Source organism: Anneissia japonica, unplaced genomic scaffold, assembly GCF_011630105.1.
Source record: "Anneissia japonica isolate Jap-2015-1 unplaced genomic scaffold, ASM1163010v1 scaffold16332_len12473_cov106, whole genome shotgun sequence".
Lineage (NCBI taxonomy): Eukaryota > Metazoa > Echinodermata > Crinoidea > Comatulida > Comatulidae > Anneissia > Anneissia japonica.
This window is the reverse complement of record NW_022709801.1, coordinates 1-12,470: the sequence shown is the minus strand read 5'-3', so window position 1 is coordinate 12,470 and position 12,470 is coordinate 1. Positions and strand designations below refer to the sequence as shown.

At 32.9% G+C, this 12,470-nt stretch overlaps 1 long non-coding RNA gene across 1 annotated transcript; it reads left to right on the top strand.

Moving 5' to 3' along the window:
• The first annotated feature begins 156 nt into the window (after positions 1-156).
• On the top strand, positions 157-11,929 carry LOC117106938. The gene is made up of 5 exons (XR_004445160.1): positions 157-573; positions 4,386-5,234; positions 6,050-6,232; positions 7,397-7,652; positions 11,814-11,929. It is a non-coding gene; the product is annotated as an uncharacterized LOC117106938 (long non-coding RNA).
• Positions 11,930-12,470: the final 541 nt, after the last annotated feature.

Genomic DNA, 12,470 nt, shown 5'->3' with positions numbered 1-12,470 from the left:
GTTTTTGAGGAATATTCGTATTTAAATATAATTTGTTGTTTTTGATTTTTATCCTTAAAAAATTTATGGAACACTCACAACATACAAACCTTTACAAGATTCGCATCTACATAGCTGTACTGACATTATATAAGTGAAAGGTTTGAAATACAACTCAAATACAGACAAAGTGCATTTAAAGACCTTCCATCAACGCTGTTTTGGAACGATGTTTTGTTAAAAGAATATCGATGTTCTCAGGACTGGCGAATACTACTGATTTGGAGTGTTGAAAAACATCTGTGAGACTCCATTGGTCTGGACTTGTTTTGAGAATTCCATATATCGGACTTACTAATTAATACGGTATCTTTTGAGATGGACTCTTACCTACTGTACTCATTCTACTTTAATGGCAGAAGATCACAGTGCAGAATAAAAGCAAAAGAATTTTGGTTCAAAGTTGCCAACGAGGATGTTTTTACTGAAAATTGTTCAGAACAATCTATTGTATTAACCGAAAAACATGGAGGATCCTGAGACTTGATCAACCTGATATCGACAAACAGTCACCTTATGAAAAGACTGCTGAAAGTAAGTAATACGCCAAAGTAGTAATCAGTAAACATCAAAAATCATTTCTGAGGGTATTCATACAGTATTTTACATTTTGTTCTTTCCTCATACTGTACAGTAGATACACCATGGATACAGTAACTCCATGCATATAACAAAAAGATGCTTTTTCTCTTTTTGTAAACTAATTAGTAAACTAATTGAGGCTTAAGAATGGTTGTCCATAACAATCAAAGATTTGGTGGCAGACGTCAAAAAATGGATTTCTCTCAATTTTTTACCATGAATAGATACTTTGGTAAAAAGCATATACATGACATTTGTTTATTTTTTTTAGCCTTCTTTGTCGTGGCAACGACCCATTATCTAAATTTTACAGTTTTTGTCAATTTTGGACATTTTCATAAGTGAAAAAACACTGATTTTCAGACCTTATTAAAAAAAAAGAACATGCAGTATATATATTTTTGTGATCATCCATGTAAATAACCAGGTATTAACTTCCATTTATCTAAAAAAAAAAATTGTGTAAACAATTCTGTTTGGAAGATACCATTATTTACAAAGGGGGTTTTCTCAAAATATATTATTTTAAAAAGTATGCCTCAGAAACATATATATAACTTCCAAAGTGGTGCAAACATATCCACCATCTTCCATATTTTGATATTCAATAGTTGTCCAAAAAATAATTAAAAAAAAGAATTGTGGGTAATTTACACGCGTAAATGCGGTATTGCCAGAAAAAACGGTAGTTTTTCAATAAAAAATATACAATTTTTTACTAAATGGAAAACACTAGAAATCAACGTAAATTTATTTCAAAATATTGTTACTATAGTTACATAATAGTCTAAGAACATGTTAAAAAATGTGTTGCCAGGCTCATTTTAATTATATCAAATCTTAAGTTTGTACTGTATTGCCAGAAAATTGAAAATTAAGGTAAATATACATCTTTTTACTAAACAACTAACGCTATAAAATACTGTATAATATAATTCATTACCAAAAATATAGTTACCTAACTAGTTTAACAGCATGCTAAGGATATGTGCTACTGTTGCCAGAAAAGCAGCATTTTTTCATTAAAAAATATTGTAAATATACATTTATTTACTGTATGGAAAATGCTATAATATAAATTATAATTCATGTAACCATAATATTACTATATACTTGACGATTATAACAACATGTGTTGCCAAGTTTATTTCAAGTATGTTAAACTCAATGTTATACTGCACTGCATGTAAATCAAACAACTTAATCCAACTTTCTGAAAACCAAACAAATTCAAACACCACACTGACAAAAGCAATCCATGATAAATTTGCTTTCAACGACGAGTTATGATTTCCAACTTAGGAAGACTCAATTTAGTTGTTGAATTCATCATGAAAAGTTAATTGTGCCATATACAATTGAATGTTAAAGTTCAACTGTTTCGTGGACAAGCATGTGAAGGTTGTCTATGTCGATTTCTCTTCGGCAGCTTAAAGAACGTCTTCATCTGATTTATCAACCGTTTAGTAGCCTATAGTATACTACTGCGTCTTAAAATTTCTCTAGAAAATAGCTTTACATCTTTTGCTCAGATATTCTGATGGTTTAGATAACTAACTCACTCGACGTCCCTAGCAATTCTCGTGTTTTTTATAAACTGCCAGTACATAAATTCAGGCCTTCTGTAAATTGAACAACTAAATCTTATTTTCGAGTACATGTTTTTTTTTTTTCTGAGGAGGTATAAATTCTTAAACCGGTTAATGCATTTTAACTTTTTTTGTATATGTTACTGCACTATGACAGAGCATCATTGAAAGGAAGCTGTTATTCTTTGTATTCGCCGCTGCTAAACACGCCGCTACATTATTTAGCTATGTTGTGTGTTTATAGACCGCTCTCCATGTAGCGGTGTGTATTATTCATATAACGTGCGGTGGTCAATGCTTATGCCCTATTCAATCGAATCGATGGGTGTTAGGTAGAAATATGCTTTTTTTTTCCTTTAAAGATGGCCATACAATAGGGTTCCATGATATAAATACCACATGATCAGAACAACTTGGTCACATGAACTACCGTAGTAACTCTAGTAACAAACATGCTTTACGCATAGAAGCTCCGAAAGTCGTGCTCGAAAGATTTGTTTGTCTTTCAAGGAACTCGTAGTCATCGCTTTACTTAGACGTTCAAATCGCATTGGTTGTGTCCGGGACGCGATTTTTTTTTTCCTGTACGAAACATTTGCATAAAACTCCACTCGGGTTATCTCGACTGACTCAACTCGATAATCTCAATTCTGGAGGTCAAAAGGTCATCAACCAAAGAAAAACCTCCACATAACTTCTGAGATACAGGATTGCTGCTCGCTGTCTAATTTTGAGAAAAAAAAACAAGAAAAAAAAAAACATTGTCATGCTAATATAATGGGTCGTTTAAAACGAAATATGTATTATTTGATTTCACTGCATGAATAGTAAAAAGTGTTAAGGCCCTATTTGAATTTGAGTTATACTGTGAGCATTTTTTAGTTGGCCACGGTTTTGGATAATTATTTAACCTAGGCCTATGTCATGGCGAATTCGAGTCAACTCGGCCCCATGTCAACTCGGCCCCATGTCAACTCGGCCCCAAGTAGTCAACTCGGTCCCAATTTACTGTGTACGGTATTTATTGAATATTTACCAAGAGGTTTAAATGCAAAGCCAAAATTTAAGTGTTTTTAAATCTTTGCCTTTGTTATATCTTTTCATTTACATGCACTTACAATAATTAAAACTGCAATAATAAAAACAATATTAAAATGATATTAATAAAAATTATACAAACGTATATAGGCCTAGAATAACTAATGATAACAACGTTCATTAATGCCGGAGTGATATATTTAATTTTAATATTTTTTTAGTCACTGTCCTATTTTAATTTTGTTTTCAAAATTTCAGTCAATGGCATGCTAAGCGTGACTTTTGTGTCAGGCCTAGGAACCTAGGGGCCTACTCTAGCGGAAGGTTGGGGGGGATGGGCTAGCAGGTAGGACCTAACTCGAATTACCTTGTACAGTCGTCTTGGATAGAGAAGAGAATCCGGTCGCAAATGACACATACAGAAAATGGATGAGAACAACGTCACGATTACCAACTAACGCCATGATGGGTGGTTTTCTTTTTAATTTATATTTGATCCAAATGAATGGTTCATAATAATAATATTATATTATTTCGTGTTGTGTCATTATTTTCATATTAATTATTACCATTCCATTCGCTAGTCTGTTATGTTTACAGACAATATATTTTGATTATGATTTAAAGTTCTACTTTCTGTACATTGCACTATGATTTATGTTTTAATGTTTCTGACTGAAACCACTTAACTGTGAGCAGTGGAATTCAAATTGAAATATTAACAATTTAAATATAAACTTGTACTTGTATTATTTTATGGTTAAAAAATAATAGGTCTAATAAAAAATGCAGTATAATATTTGTTTTATTTGAAATATGGTTTGCTTATTAAATAGATACTAATAAAACAGAACTGAGAGCATTAATATCAGTCAAAAACCTTAAAAATTATACAATAATAATGATACTGTAAAAGTAAACTTATTATGTTGATGACAATGTTTATATTAACGCTAATTTTGATAACAATATATATATATATTATATATATATAAAATATATATATATATAATGTTGTATATGTTGTATATATAAATATATGTGTGTGTATGTATGTGTGTATATGTTGTGCCAGTGATACAGTAAAGATAATCAGCTAAAAGTACTAACCAATCGGATTCTTGTCATTCATTCCAGAAAACCGCATTTTCAAGTCTAAACCTGAGTCAGAGCCTAAGTGAGACTCAAGACATGCAGACTTAAGTAGACCCATGGAAGCAATATTCATTTGGCAATTCGCTCTTTATTTAAAATTTATATTGTTTATATTGAATATATTCGTGGACCACTTGACAGAATAATGTTGTAGGCGCATATTACGACTATATTTTTATAGTCATGATATGCTATAGTCATCATGACCATATGGCATAATTAGAAATCTACATTGGCTACCTCTCCAACAGCGTACGGTATCAGACTTAAAGATTTTTATCATTTTGTTTTAAGGTTCTTCAATTGCAATGAAATGTATGTCTACTTAATGCACCCATCGATTGAACAAGCTTAGGCCACCTTCCATTATATGAATAAACTACGGAATAAAAACACATCACTGCGAGCGGTCTTTATAGAAAATATAAAATAGCTAAATAACTTTGCGGCGTTTTAACAGCAGCAAATACAAACAATAACAGCTTCCTTCCATTGATGCTACGACAAAGTGCAGTAATACTTACACAGAAATTAAGTTTAAAATTAATCTTTTAACAGCTTTATATATCGTGCAACTAATTAAGAAAATGTGTAATAAGCAGCTGACCAAATCGTAAACCTCTTTTTATAGTGACACCTAAACTGGCCAAGTGCAGTAGGTCTAGTATTGTTATCTCTATATTTTCTTATAGGCCTACATACATTTTTATGTATTTTTCTCAGGTTGTAATGGGACTAAATGCCCAAATGACGTGTGCATAAGTAACACAAGAATTTGTAACGGGATTAACAATTGTGGTGACTGGTCAGATGAATTAGGTTGCTACAATTGTGAGTATCTAACAGCAGTGCTCTTTCTTGTAGAATGATTGTCGGCACAACGACCGTTTTTGTTTAAGTATAACTATGTATAATATTTTATTATTTTTCCACAAGGAATACATGAAGTAATAATAACTGAAATGATTATACTATGGATAATGATAAATATTGTTTTTAATAATGAGAATACTAGTAATAGGCCTAGTAATAGTGATAATAATATAATTTAATGTAATTTAGTTTATAATTTATATAACACTTCAACCGAAACGGTCTCCAAGCTCTATAACTTGCTTCTCTCTAAGGATCTCTTCGTGCCTGAGGTACCCCGTACCGTACCGTACCGTTACCAGCTCTCGCCTGTAAACAACAGGGGCTGTATGGACTAATACACCTGGTTAACCCTCTCGTCTCGAAAGAGGTACAGAGTTCTTTAAAGTTCAATAAGCCGAATTGTGTACAGTGGGCCTGTGGTTTATAGTCCTTATCGGAGACTCAGACCATTTATACAAACATAGCGTCTGGGTTAGAGGAGACGTGTTCCATTACCGGAACCAGGCGATTGTGCCATTCGAATCATCGACGATATTATGGGTGTACCTTACCATAACCGCTCGGCATTCAGACTCACAGTACTAATAACAGCAACATTTAACATAAACGTTAAAAATATATATTAAAAATAATTATATAAAATAATATTTCCATCTGAAAAATACAAACTATTATCAGATATACTGTATTTTTTTTAATTAGCGTGTTAACTATTTAGAATATTTCACCATCTATTTTGAAATTAAAAGTTTGATAATTAATCATTTTAGCATCTGTTACTGTATGTGGAATGCAACAACTCAAGTAAGCAGTTTTCGAATTGTTGGTGTTGAAGACTCACATCCGGGAGATTGGCCCTGGGTGCTTTTGTATGGGAGCTATGATAGGCTTTTCTTTAGCTGTGGTGCTTCTTTAATCAGCGAACGATGGGCCATAACTGCTGCTCACTGCGTGTAAGATATTGTTTCACATTTTGTCTGCCCTTAAATATTAATCATTTCATTCTCATATCAACAAACTACCTAAAGTTAATTCAAAAGATAATAATGTATTGAATTTTTGGTTAAAAAACTTTGAACGAAAATGTATTACGATATACTTTATTGCTTGACCCTTTTTCATCGGAAACGGTCTTTTTAAAAGATACCAAATTTGGTGCAGATACAATACAAAGCCGTAGACTATTGCAGCCGTCAAAAACTATTTTTCCTAGAAATTCCTTTTCAACTTCATTAATTTCTGAAGTTGCTTGGAGTGACCTCTAAGATCGAAATGTTTGGTAGGCCTATACATAGTGAGGATTTGCATTTTATCTGCACCTTTTCTAGTTTAGTGATATCTCGTTTTAAGATGGGGTTTCATATAACGGCACCGTCTCAAGTAATAGGTCTTATACTTGATGTATAAAGGATTCATACTTTTCTTCAGTAAATTTTGTGAAGCATCACTTGATCAATCCTAGCCGCTGCTCGCTACTAACAGGCTTTAAGTAATGCTATTAATTATTATGTGGACACATGTAGACTTACGCTTTTGAGAAAATGTAAACATTTGCCAAATTAAACTTAAGGTACAATAATAACATAAAAACTCTACAACATAAATGTTCTCGATATAAAGTATCAACATTTTAATAAAAACGACAAGATTCAAACGTTAGAAGATGTTCATTGTCCGACCACGAACCTAAATGTTTTCCAAACATTGCTGGATAAGTTTTTATCGAATTGCCGATAGCTAGGCCTACCCTCATGCTCTGCATCGTCTATTGTCAGTAAAATAGAGCAAGAAGTATAGATAAGCCCGTCATCGAACATATTTGCTAAAGTTACAACTGTATATAATACAGTAAAACGTTTTTTCGTAGGTACCGGTAAGAACCGATAAAATTTGCTTTAGCTAGCACTAAATAATGAAGGTGAATTATTTCATTGAAATAGAGTGAGCAAAAAATTTATTGACATTATGTAGCATATGTGGGGAGATGATACCACTACTAACAAAAATAAATGATAAAATTACAGACAATTGCAATAACTCTTGATTCATCTAAAATGTATGAAAAATATCATATCGGTACGACGGTACATGAGTATAGTATTTTTTTCCTTTTCCAGTGATGAGTTTAATACTATTACGGCAGGAATAACAACTTCAGGCGATAATTCTGTGTTTCGTGAAAGTGTCCTTATTGCCGACACTATCATCCATCCAGAATATGATGCCGTTAGTAATGATAATGTTATGCATTACTTAGACTTGATTCACCGCTACAATTTAATATCTTTGTTCAACCAATTTGCTATGAAAGCTTGGAATATCGGCCAGGTACATTGTGTTATGCAGCAGGATGGGGACTCCCTTTAGAATATGGTAAGATTATGATTTTACAGTTACGTGCATGTAAGTCGTGACTTATATATAAGTCAGCTACAATATTCGTGCAGTATATGTAACAGAGCCTGTCCATTCAACGGTTGAAATTAATCTAGCAATGGCTCATATATAATAGTTACACACACTGTCTGGGAGGGGTTAAATGTCAAAGGGTCTTGGAGTGTATGTTATGTGTCAAAGGTTATGTTATTTTCGGAATATATATATCCCATTGGAAGAAATAGAAACACATATATAGGCCTAATGAATATTTTTAAAGAAAATTAACTTCCGACAAGTGGCTGAGCAGCAGTGGTTGTCAAGATACGGATGCCCTATATATTTTCCCAACTAATTTGTATAATTAAGCTAACTGGCATGTTATATGGGGCACTGTGTGATGGAGGTATAATTTCGCTTTTGTCAAGTTTTCAAAACGTTTGAACTCATTTGTTTGTTATTTCTTCCGTAACTATGATTACTGCATAAAAATATGACAACTAGTATTCTGAAATTTACAGCTTATTTGAGCGAATGCCATGAACGACAGAGATTCAAACATAATTGCTAACTGCATGTACCATTACATAATATCACGTTTTCTAGCATTTGACTTGAAATAACATTTGACATGGAATAATCTGAAAACTGTCGTCACATCTGGTAAGCTTCTCCATCACATTTAACTAATATACCATTTTTGCAGCATGCATAATGAACATAATGATTTAGACCTACTATCAAAATCAATATTGGACCTCAAAAGACCTTTAACCCCTCCCAGATGTTTAAAAATGGACTCTCCGTTTCCATAAAATCGATCAATCAAAATTACTTCGGGACCCATAGGTTGTGGAACGGAGATCTATAAAATTTAAAAAAAAAAAGTGGCATTCACTCGAATAAGCTCGAAATTTCAAAATAGTCGCCATATTTTCTTCTTTTTTTTTTGCAATAATCATAGTTATTATCAAGAAATAGTTAATATCAAGTTAATAATCAAGAAATGACAAAAAAATGTGTTTAGAAAACGTTTTGATAACTAGACGAAAGTGAATTGCAAAAAGTATACCTCCGTCACATACCCTATATAATATGCAAGTTAGCTTGATTATACATATTATTTGGGGACATAATTTATAGGGCATCCGTATCTTGACAACCGCTGGTCGTATAAGTTAATTTTCTTTCAAAATATTCAGTAGGTCTATATACATGTTTCTATTTCTTCCAATGAGATATATTTCCAAAAATAACATAACCTTTGACACATAATGTACTCCTCCTATAATCTTAAATTTTTAACCTCTCCCGGAGACATTTAGAAAAATTACTCTTCTGCACTGTTTTTGTTGTTCGTACGCCTTTTAAATCAAACCAGGGACGTAGCCAGGATTTTGAAAGGGGGGAGCCGTTATGCGAATTACGTATGACCCCGGCGAGGTCAAGGGGGCGAATCCCCCTGTGAAGTAGCGCACTCTGAACGCTCTTAGGACTGTTTGAGAGGATAAAGTGAAAATTGCAATAGACGCATTATAAATAAGCGAAAAAATAATTATATAATAAATCAACAGTTGCAGATCCAGGAATTCGAAAGAGAGGTAAACCAGGGAGGGACTTTCACAGACAGAGGAACCACTCACCTCAGCCCCACCATGGTTGGGACTGAGGTAAGAATATTTATGATTAGGGCATCTCTAGATGGCCGGAAATTACACTCTCGCACTTCAATTTGAATATATTTTTCCTTTTTTTTCCTTAAAAAATGAAGGGGGGAGGGGGAGTGCCTTAAATCCACCTCTGCTCAAAACATTCTTTATCCAGAATAGTCATAATCACGAAAAATGGACATGAAAAACCAGATCACATCCTAAAAACAAACAGCAGTCACTACATACATCAGGAGCCGACTCGATGGAGTTTAATGTCATACCCAGGGAAGGGCACAGATCTGTTTTGAAAGGTGGTGGGGGAGGACATTTTGTAAGTCGACACCCACCCCAGCCCCACAATGGTTGGAGATGAGGTGAGAAAATTTGAGGAAATAATACCTCTAGATGGCCAGAAATGACACTTTTAATAAAATTCATCATCATCACATCACCATTAGTCAAAATGAAGCGCCTAAAGAAATTCTCATGATCTTTTATTTTTGACAACCATAGAGATCTTATTAATGTGTGTGTATACAAAGCTTAAAAACATTGTCTTTGAGTATGTACTTTACATAGGCCTACTTTAAAAACGTGGTTTAACCACCACCTCAGCCCCACCATGGCCGGAAATGACACTTTTATATAATAAAATTCATCATCATCACATTACCATTATAGTCAAAATGAAACGCCAACAAATTTCATGGCTGGGGCTGAGGTGAGAAAATTTGAGGAAATAGTACCTCTCGAAATGGCCGGAAATGACACTTTTATATAGTAAAATTTATCATCATCACATTACCATTATAGTTAAAATGAAACGCCAACAAATTTCTCATGATCTTTTATCAGGGATCTACTTAATATCCAGGACAACTTAGGCCTCATTATAGCTTACTAAGCTTTAACTATATATGCTATATTATGATCAACAAATCACAACTTTTTTTCGCATTTAGTACAATTTTCTTCACTTTGTATTGTTATTAATATTAATATCAATTATTACTATCGTCATCATCATCATTGTTATTATTATTATTATTATTACTATTAGTAGTAGTATTAAACAAACATTTAAAGAAACTTGCAAAAGGATAAAAACGAAATTGAACCACAGTATCGCATTTCTATCTTAAAAGACCTGGCCTGAGATTTATGGATTCAAGATTTTTTAGGCTTATGTGTTCTATTAGGCCTATGTATAACGTGTACTGATGCATATTTACATGTTTAGAAGTATTTATTTTAAGTGATCCCAGGAAAGAATTTGTATTGGCTCAAGAATAAGCTTTAACATTTTAACACTGTGTACAAAGGGGGGAGCCGCGGCCCCCACGGCCCCCCCCCCCCCCTGGATACGTCCCTGAATCAAACACTCAAAATGTCATGCTTCTTTCACAAAATGCGCGGTTTGGCAATTTTTTAGGCCTTTTCTCATCATTCCAAGTTAAAAGAAAATTATTACAATTGTGGGCGAAGAGGTCATGTTTTGTTGTTACATTTGTGGGTGTTACCACGTGATCGTTATTACAATTGTGGGCGCTGTTTGTTACATTTTTGGGTGCTGGTTGTTATATTTGTGGGCGCTGGTTGTTACATTTGTGGGCATTATTACATTTTGTGGGCGGAGTGCTGTTACATTTGTGGGAGTTGTTACAATTGTGTGTGTTTTCACATTTGTGGGTGCAAACACGTCTTCCAAAAAAGCTAGCCCCTCAAGACGTTCCTCACTAGAAATCTATATAGCAACAAAGTACGCTCATGTAGTTAAAAATCACATAATTTCATATTATCGTGCAAGCTGAAGACTTTTCTTTCCCTTCATGACCTCAACCAGCTTTTACTCTATTTAAATACTCATAGATACTTCAATGGCCTACACTTGATTGGTGGCATATAGGACATGTGGCTAGGAATGCAAATGTGCATTTGAAAAGTTAGGCTCTCGGTGTATTTTTGTTACGTAGACGACTTTTAAAAAAAAGGCAAACAAAATATATATCATAACTTTAGGCTAATTAATAACTTTACGTAATCATTATAAAAACAACTGTTTAAGTAGGAAGTGGATAATTATTATTTATTCACTGTAATCAGAATGTGAATGTTAGCTTAAAGTCAAATCAAAATTCGAATGGGTGTACACCTTCCAATTTTGTATTTCTTATCTGCATTCTATAAAATAGTGTTACAAACTGCATCAATCAATTCCCACAAAAGTGTAAACACGATGTTTCACGAACGACATTAACAAACAAACAGCTTACGCATGCGCAAGTTTCTCAGATTGCATGTATTTCGCCATAATTGACGAATACTCTTTAGTTTATCGAAAATGAAATTTTGTACATTGCTTCAGTCGTCCTTCCATTTGAATAAGCATACCAGTAAGACGTTTTGGTAACAACATCATCATCATTACTCCAAAAAATTTACTTCAGTACGTCGATAGCTGTATCACCCAGGTGATTCGCCCTAAACAATGCATTATTTTTACAAGGTACCAATCTGCAAGATAGAAGTGTTTCTTGCTGAGTATCGAAGAATGTCGCAGTCTATACCCCGAATATAACGTAACTGACAATATGATTTGTGCTATATATATTTCTAGCTGTGTAATTTTATTCGTAAGTTATTTTTAATATTACTTGTGATCACATAGATATTCAAATGCCATTGTATATATTTACATTATTATGAATAACGTTTTTGAATAAGAATGGAGATGTTTGAAATTATAAATAAAAGAGGAATAAACATGTTTTAATAATATTTTATTTATATACGATAAGATTTATTTACAGCCCCAGTTCCGGTTTTTTTTTTCAATTTGTGATGAAGATGATAATAACAAAAATAATAACAATATCAATAAGTCTAACGATAAGCAAGTAATAATAACAGCAATTACAATAACAGTCACAATTATGATTTAAATGATAGTAATGATGATGAAAAAATTGACGGCGATGTTACTAATAAAGATGATGCTTATATTAGTAATAATCGTAATAGCCGTAATAATAATAATAATAATAATAATAATAATAATAATAATAATTATTATTATTATTATTATTATTATTATTATTATTATTATTATTATTATATTAATATGCTAATATTCGATTCAATACGTTACCGACAGAATGACAAA